The sequence below is a fragment of the Pipistrellus hanaki genome (genome assembly GCF_964339955.1).
Source record: "Pipistrellus hanaki genome assembly, chromosome: 7".
Taxonomy (NCBI): Eukaryota; Metazoa; Chordata; class Mammalia; order Chiroptera; family Vespertilionidae; genus Pipistrellus; species Pipistrellus hanaki.
In genome coordinates, this window is record NC_140509.1 from 31,072,059 (window position 1) to 31,081,645 (window position 9,587).

Below are 9,587 nucleotides of genomic sequence, written 5' to 3' on the forward strand. Positions count from 1 at the left end.
CTCACAGACCCTTGGCATTGTTTGTGCAACTGGATCAAAAACCATTTCTTTTTTTTTTCTTTTTCTTTTTTTAAAAATATATTTTATTGATTTTTTACAGAGAGGAAGGGAGAGAGAGAGCGAGCTAGAAACGTTGATGAGAGAGAAACATCGACCAGCTGCCTCTTGCACACCCCCTACCGGGGATGTGCCCGTAACCAACATACATGCCCCTGACTGGAATCGAACCTGGGACCTTTCAGTCCGCAGAACGATGCTCTACCTCTGAGCCAAACAGGTTTTGGCTGGGTCAAAAAGCATTTCAAGCTGTTCCCAGACCTCATTTCATTTGATTGGCGAGCATGTCATATTGATTTCTATAAATGATCTATTAAGGGAAGGTCGAAGCTTCCTGAACTGATTCCCAACTCTTCCTCCTTTGCTTCTTGGTATATTTTTCTCCTGTAAGACTTCAGTTTGGATCACTTCTGGAAATGCTGAAATGCTAGAGGTCACACATACCCATGTGCATGGAGGTAGCTTTGCTCTCTTGTTTCTTCTAGATGCAGGCTCAGGAATTACTCAGTGATTGACACACAAAGGCAACAAAGACACAGAAGACAGCATAGGGTTTGTTTTGGAAGACTTTCTGTTGCTCACTCCTGGTTTTTGCTGATATTCAGAAGAATTAAGACAGAATAAATGGAAAATGGCTAACCCAGAAGCCTGCTCACCTCAGAGAGTGCAGTTCCTGTGAGTCTGTGCATTGTGTGCGGGGGGGAGGGGAGAGTGGAAAAAGGGAGGTAGGCCATCTTCCCAGCAAAGCTGGGAACGCTGAATGTCCATCATACATATAGCTCCTTATAAAGAGTTTCTAGGAGCATTTTTAAAGTATGGTTGGTATACAGTATTAGATTCACTTCAGGTATACAATATAGTAATTTGACACATTACAATGTGATCCCTGCACTAAGTCTAGTAACCATCTGTCACCACTCCCCCCACCAAAAAAAACTTAGCACAATATGATTGACTATCTTCCCCTTCATATTTTTCATGCATTCCCCGCTCCCTACCACCACCTCCTCTGGCAAGTATCAGTTCTTTCTCTGTTTCTATGAGTCAGTTTTGTTTTGTTTGTTCATTTGTGTGTTTTTTTGTGTCATTTTTGTTGTTTTGTTTTGTTTATTTTTAGATTCCACATATAAGTAAAGCTATATTTATTTCCTACTAAAGGCCAGATACACGAATTTGCACACCAGTGGGGTCCCTCAGCCTGGTCAGCGGGATCAGGCCAAAACTGCTCTCCAACATCTCCTGATAGGTCCCGGATTGCGAAGGGTGCAGGCTAGGCCTAGGGACCCCACCAGTGCACAATCGGACCAGGGAGGGACGTGGGAAGTTGGCCAGCCAGGGAGGGTACATGGGAGGGCTCCAGGGTGTGTCCAGCCCATCTCGCTCAGTCCCGAAGTGCCAGACCCCAGCAGCAAGTTAACCCATCAGTGGTCAGTGCACATGATAGCAACTGGTTGACCAGTGGACTGTCTCCCCGTGGTGGTCAGTGCACATCATAGTAAGCGGTTGAACGGCCTTAGCATATCATTAGCATATTACACTTTGATTGGTTGAATGGACGGATGACTGTATGACCAGACAGCATATTAGGCTTTTATTATATAGGATTTTCATTACTTGTTTCTCCCTGCCAATAGGTGTTAGAGTCCCTAACTGACATTTAGGAGCAAATCACATAGCAGCTATATTAAAGATCTACCTCTGGCTTCTGCAGCTGGATACACTCCTGTTTTTAATTGCAGAACCTTAAGATCAGCTCATCACCTGAGAAAGTACTTGAGGTCCTCTTAAGTTCTGAATAAAATACCATAAAATCTACTGGGGAAAATTGATTCTTCTCTCTAGATTTGATCAGGAATGAGCACCAATGTATCCAAAATATCATAGACTTTAAATCTCTCAACCCTCAAAACAGTTTCCTTCTGGAATTGATCCCTTCTCATCTACTAAGCACCCCTTTTGATGGAGTGTCAACAATGGGAGCTAGCTGAAGCCGGTTTGGCTCATTGGTAGAGCGTCGGTCTGCAGACTGAAAGGTCCCAAGTTCGATTCCAGTCAAGGGCATATATCTTCGTTGTGGGCACACCCCCAGTTACGGGTGTGCAAGAGGCAACTGGTCGATGTTTCTCTCTCATTGACGTTTCTAGCTCTCTATCTCTCTCCCTTTCTCTTTGTAAAAATCAATAAAATATATTTTAAAAAACAACAACAACAAAAACAACAACAATGGGAGCTAGATTACAAGAACCAATGGTGCATATCTCTTCTCAACTCAGTGTACCTTGGTAGCTTGAAATCCGCCATGTGGAAGTATTTACGTCAAACAAATTGGCAAACACTATAAATTAGGGCTTTTATATCAGAGAGCCAGCTATTGACATTCCCTCCCACACTGCCAGTTAAGGTTAGAACTGGGAGAAGGAAGAGTAAGTAAGTAAAACTTAGAAGATTTTACCAAAATGTGGCAAAAAAAAAAGTGAAATGACTTGATTCTCATTTCTCCTTCCTTAGTTCTCACTTGACGTATCTCCTTGCTTGTTCCACATTGGAGAACAAAGTTATGCATTGTGATGTAGCTTCATAATTCCATTTTTGATGCATTATATGTGGCAATGTGGCATCTGATTTGAGCACTTTGGCTCTGACATCAGGATTCTGGCTCTGCCGCTTTCCATTTATCTGACCCTGGGAAATTTCATTAAGCTGGAAAATCTCAGTTTCCTCAGAAGAAAATATAGATAATAAGAGCTCTTCTTATCTTATGAAATTTAATGAGAAATAAATAAGATATGCCTGGTATATGGTGGGCACCCATAGATATTTGTTAATTAAATGTTGTATGAATGCTTATAAAAGCATTTTGTTAATGTATGCCAGAGACCAAGTGCTTAATAAATGCTAAATAATATAAAATTAATTTCTATAGCCTAGAATCATTCTAATTATTAATTCATTCATTTTTTTAAATCCTTCCCATATATTCACCAATCTTTCAAATGTTATGAGAGGCCCCATTTTTGAAAATGTGATTGATCACCCTCAGATCAAACAATAGACATTTATTTCCCCTAGAAGTCCGTTAACTGCTTAGACAAGCTGGAGGAGGAGAGACTAGATTAAGGATGGCAGACAAGAGTTGGTGCACCCACACGACAGCTTGCAGATCCTGGGTGTGCTATAGCATATTCTCAAATAATATTTATCAACCATCCTGCTCCAACTGTCTTATATATTTTGACAACATGACCTTTGAACATGTTCATTATAACATTTATTTTCATATTTAAATTTTAAAATTTCTGAACAAGACACTAATGACTTTATCTCTTATAATGTTCAGTTATCTTAGAGATTTAAAAAAGCTTTCACTCAATAATAACCCACTGCATATTTTAAAAAATAATCCCATGTTTTAAATAGACATTATTTTTTTTAGAGTTTTATGTATACAGAAAAATTAAGCAGAAAGTACAGAGAGTTCTCATATGACACAGCCCCTCAGTCTCATCTGTTAGTAACACCTTGCCTGTTATGATTGTTACAATTGGTGAGGCAATGCCCATACATTATTTTTAAATCCCATATTTTACATTTGGGTTCACTTTTTGTGATTTATGAGTTTCAACAAATGAATAATTTTATGTCTCCACCATCACAGTATGATCCAGCCCTGTGCTGCATCTATTCACCCTTACTGCACTTTTTTCTGTGAACCCCTGGCAATCAATGACTTTTCACTGCCCCCACAGTTTCTATTTTTCCAGAATGTCATGTAGTTGGAACCACATAGGATGTAGCCTTTTCAGACTGGCTTTTTTTTACTTAGCAATATTCATTTAAGATCCCTCCATGTCTTTGTGCAGCTTTTTTGCTCTCTCTTTCTCTCTCTCTTTCATTGCTGAATAATATTTCATTTATAGATGTATCAGGTTATTTATCCATTACCTATTGGATGTATATTGGTTCCTTTCAAATTTTGGCAGCCCTTATCTTTTGAAACCAAAATGCTAGATTAAATGGAAAATTCTAAATTTTATTCACTTATCTTATGGAGCAAATAATTGATTATTTCTTAAATTAATGTATAAAAGTGTGTAAATGGAGTAATGAGTGGTCAAATAAATTGAGGTACAATTAAAAATAAAATCTTTATTGTTGCAAGTATTACAGATCTCCTCCCCCCCCACACACACACACACTTTTTCTCCCCCATTGACCCTTTCTAGCCCTTACCCACACCCCAGCCCATGCCTTCACCACACTGTTGTTTATGTCCATGGGTTATGCATATATGCATACAAGTCCTTTGATTAATCTATTCCTGCCCACCAAGTTTTTTAAAAAGGCAACCAACCTAGCTTAAAATAGCGACCTTTTTAATTTAAATATCTCTCTATTTCTTGGAGTATCTGCCTTATCTGGTATTGGGGGTAGATTTAATACATCTGAAAATTTTATTGGAGCAATTAATTATAGTAATAGCTGTTACAGGAAATGGAGACAGTAACAACTATTTGCTTTGGCTGGGGGGGAAAAAGGGAAAAATGGAGATAAACTGCAACTGTAATGGACTGGTAGTCAGCTGTCAGCAGAAACTGTGCTTTCTTATAGCAGTGAGTATGACAGAGAGAACTTTCATACGGAAAAGTAATCAGAATGAATGGGGTCTATACAGATCTATTTCCTGTTGATATGCCAACCACCACCACCCTTCCCTTTAGCAGGCCTGTGGGAAACAGTAGCTCAAGTAATAAGTATGTGCTGGACATATGCTCAGGGTTGTCTCGGAGTGGTCACTGCCAAAGTATGAAACCTGGTGCTTTCCTCTAAAAGTTTACAATCTGCATAAGGAATAAAGATGTGGACACATGCCACAATGCTGAGCAATATTGTACTGTGTATACTTAAATGATATTTGCACACAATTCACCCATGAAGGAACTAATTCTGATGGGAGAGAAGGCATTGTGACTTGAGGCCATCATGTTGGGATAGAACTGAATTGGACTTTCAGGAGCAGGTCGGTCATGTTTGGATTTTCAGGACCCACGGAGGACTGGGGTTGGGGCAGAAACAGAGTTCCCCAGGGCGAATGAAGCCAGCAGGGTTGGTGGAAGCACTAAGAACAAGTTAATTGATCCAAATCTAGTCCTTAGGACAGAAAATGTTCTAAACAATAGTTTCATGTCTTTATGGGTTCAATATCTCATTTCCTCAGCAGTTGGCTGATCCTTTCACTTTATATTGACACCCTGAAGTGTTGCTTTTTCTTATGCACTTAATACAATCTTATTATATCAGATGCGAGTCATTTTCACTTCTACCAGGTGCAGGTAAAGGACAAACTGGAAGTCCACTCTGGCAAAATTTCTCTTTTCAAAATGAACCCATATTACTGTTTCCTGCCCAGATTAAGGAAAAACAATAATCAAAATTCTCCTTTTATCTTTTATGTATCACAGTGGTGGTAAACATTATGATTGTTTTGTTGTTGTTGTTGTTGTTGTTGTTAATCCTCACTGGAAGATATTTTTTGAAAGAGTGGAAGGGAGGGAGAGAGACAGAGAGAAAGAAACATTAATGTGAGAGAGACACGTCGATTGGTTGCCTCCCTCACATACCCTGGCCAGGGCCAGGGATTGAGCCTGCAACCAAGGTACATGCCCTTGACCAGAATTGAACCTGAGACCCTTCAGTCCACAGGCCAATGCTCTATCCACTGAGCAAAACCTGCTAGGACTTATTATTTCATTTTAATTTATTTACTTTTTTTAAATTTTATTGATTATGGTATCACATAATTGTCCTCATCCCACATTCCCATCCCAAACCCCTCCCCACATATGCCCCCACCTCCCTGTTGTCCATGGCCCCTGGCTAGGCCCATATGCATGCACACAAGTCCTTTGGTTGATCTCTTCCCCTTACCCCTCCCCTATTTCTCCTCTGAGGTTTGAGAGTCTGATCGTTGCTTCTCTTTCTTTGGGTCTGTTTTTGTTCATCAGTTTATGTTGTTCATTATTTCCTCTACTTTTAATAAATATAACATCCAAAAAAATGTCAAATCATGGAACCAACAGCCACTGCTGAAGTATCCCTAAAGGTGGCCCCGTGTTCTGCCCAAACCAAATTCACAGTTGCTAGATATTAAAATGCTAAAATACAGGAATGCATCCATACTGGGCTCTTAAAAGCACTTTTCCTTTTCATCATCAAATCTAGCACACGATTTTCACAAGATAAGAGCAACTTGGGTTTTCATTTGCAACTTCACAGGGAACATTGAAACAGTGGTTGTAGTGACCATAATAAAGCCGAGGTTATTGGTTTATGTCAAAACCAAAGGGTGGTTGGCCTGGACAGAACAGGCAATAACCATAAAAATAAAATACATTTCCACAGATGATTGAGTTTATAAAACAGGTTTAATACCAACAGCTTTGGAAAAACTTTATTTTACTTCACCATCCCTGTTCACTTAACAGATGGTAATTAAAGAAATAAGTAAGAACCTAAGGGCACAATAAAGTGGCAACATTTTAAAAGTTTTCAGGCTGCCCAAGATTTCAGTGCTTGCCAAATTTTGTTTTTAATTAACCTCTGTTCAACATGTTTTATCCCTCAGCTTCTTAGTCACACATTCACACTCAGCTGTGCTCAGAATGACTGACTCACCTCCTCTGTTCAATATCCTCAAACAATCTCTCGCCACTCCTAAACGACAGCAGCCCCCAGTCCAAACAGTTGTTTTCGTTGTTTTTAGAAATCATTTGTGGGATAGTTGGATCTTTGCTTTAGTCACCTCTGCAATGTTTACAAGTAAGGCAGCAATGACATGGGACCAAGAATAATAAAGATCTGGTGTTTAGAAGCCCAATTATTGGGCCCAAGTGCCCAGAGCCCTCCGATTTTTATTTAGTAGCTATCACTAGTATGTCTGTCATATGTCCCTAAACATCACTCAGTCCTTCTCGCATCCCCTGGTTTATGGCACTTGCTCTTGCATTTTTGCCATCTCCACCCTGAAGGTTTCTGATGTTCTGTCATCCACCCTCCCAAGATGGTGCCTCCAGAGACACGTGGGCTTCCAGACCAGATGTTTCAGCCATCAGGGAGCTTCTAGTCTAATAGGATCATAGGTGTGTGAACCAATGCTTACACTGCAGCAGTGAAAGCGCTAACAAAAGGCAGTGCGGTATGCTATGGGAGTGGGGAAGAAGGTACTAATCACACCCAATGGGAGGAGAGGGAGGAGATGCTTCACAGGGGTGAGGAGGCACACACCACTAAGCAGGGAGGGCAGCGAGGGCAGGACCCATCAGCCTACAGAACACAGAAGATCTCAGAATTACAGGACTGGAATTCCTTCTATTTACAGGGAATACAGACCTTGTAGCATAGAAACCCACACCTGAAACCTATATGTTCATGTTGACTAATGTCACCCCAATCAATTAAATAAATACCTATTTAAAAATAAACAAGCCAAAACTGGTTTTGCTCAGTGGATAGAGCATCAGCCTGTGGACTGAAGGGTCCCAGGTTTGATTCCAGTCAAGGGCATGTATCTTGGTTGCCGGCACATCCCCAGTAGGGGGTGTGCAAGAGGCAGCTGATCGATGATTCTTTTCTCATTGATGTTTCTAACTCTCCATCCCTCTCTCTTCCTCTCTGTAAAAAATCAATAAAATATATTTAAAAAAATAAAAAATAAAAATAAATAAACAAAAGGGAACCATATACACAGAGAAATATAAGAAGGTAATGCGAGGAAGAATAATCCAGATTTTGAAGGTTCTTTTGTGCTTAACTATGAAATTTGAGTTTTATATGTGAGGCAATTGAGTATCTCTGAAGTAATTTAAAAAGAGAAATAAGACCAACTTTGTGTTTCAGAAAGAGGACTCCAATGACAGAGTAAGAAACTCCAGGGAACAGTCTAATGATGCTTTGGTTTCAAGCAACATGCACAAATAGGTCAAAATTAACAAACAAACAAAAATATTGCAAAGTGTTGAGTTATCTCACTTTGTTGAAGAAATTATTAAACAACTAAGACTATATATATAGAGCCAGGGGAGCTACAGGAGTCACGGGCAGTCTACCTAAGGGGATGTTGTTAATGTGTGTCAGTTCCACCAACTCTTAGTCACTCTGTCCCTCTATTCAAGAAAAGATAATTCAAATTTCTACAGGAACGAATCTAATTAGCCCAACTTGGATCAATCATTCATGATCAGGAGGTGGAGTCAACTAACAGAGAGGTGGCCACGGAGTCCCATCTATTGGAGCCATTGGTCACTTGCTATGAACTGAGTAACCATCTACCAAAGAGGGTTAGAAAGCAATTGTTCTATTCTCAGCTGGGACAGTTCCAAAGCAAAAACTATAGAATGCATTGTACAGGTATTTGTTAGAAAAATATACAAATTTGGTCAATAATTTAATATAGGGAATAAAAATACTAAATTTAAATGGCTCTTCTACCTTGGAAGATGGAATCATAGCATTACTGGTCATCAATATAGGAAATGGAGAAGAAAGAGAAGATTTAAAGGGGGAGGTGGCCGGTTACATCCTAGACCTTTTGAGCTACCTGTGTGCCACACCTACAAATAGGTACTCAATGGAACGGAATTTTTCCAAGGTTATGGCAGGAGTTGGAGAGAAGGTGATGACTGAGCCAGATATTAAAATCCTTGAAATGTATGTATCAGTGACATAAAGAACATCACAAAATCACACTGTTTATAACCAGAGGGTAGTAGAGCTGCATGTGAGTCCAGAAATAATTCTTTAAATTTTAGAAAAGTGAAGGAAAACAAGGCTTCCAAAGAAGCAATGGAAAATAGCATATTGTATTCAAAATGTGTTTAATTATTTAGGAGCAAGGCAAGTAAAATGCTGTTAAACTGAAATGCCCTACTAGTAAATACAATACTTTCTAATATGCTGGTTTTTATAACGCAGGTGCTTCATTTTTTAAGGCATGTTCAACACGTGAAAAATCAAATAAGTAAATAAAACAAGAACTTAAATTTAAATATGAGGCTAAAAGAAAGCTTACTATCTTGTGAGAAAACAGACCTATTTGGTACTAAAACAGGGAGTCAACCTTTCTGTGGACAGAGAAGGAATCTGTCCAATTTTTTTGTCAACATTTCATGTCAACAATAGAAAGATATCCTTAAAACTCCAGAAGGGTTTCCGCCTAAGAATATTGTGTATTTCCAAGTGATTTGGGAAAGGTTGTTTTTTAAAAAGTAATACAATGACTTTCGGAAACTATATAAGAACTGGTGGCTTTTTGCTTCGGCCAGTCACCATTCTACTTGGTAGTCTCTTTGAAGACTTTGGGAGATGCATCTGGGGCTGCAGAAAGGAGAAAAGTGCCAGGCTATTAAGGGCCACTCTGAGTACTCATAGCTCAAAAAAAGAGCTTTTCTGGCATATGTTTCAGGCAGAGAATAATTAACTAATGCTTATGTTATGCATAGTTTATGCTTTATAATAAAATGTTCAAAATATTAAAG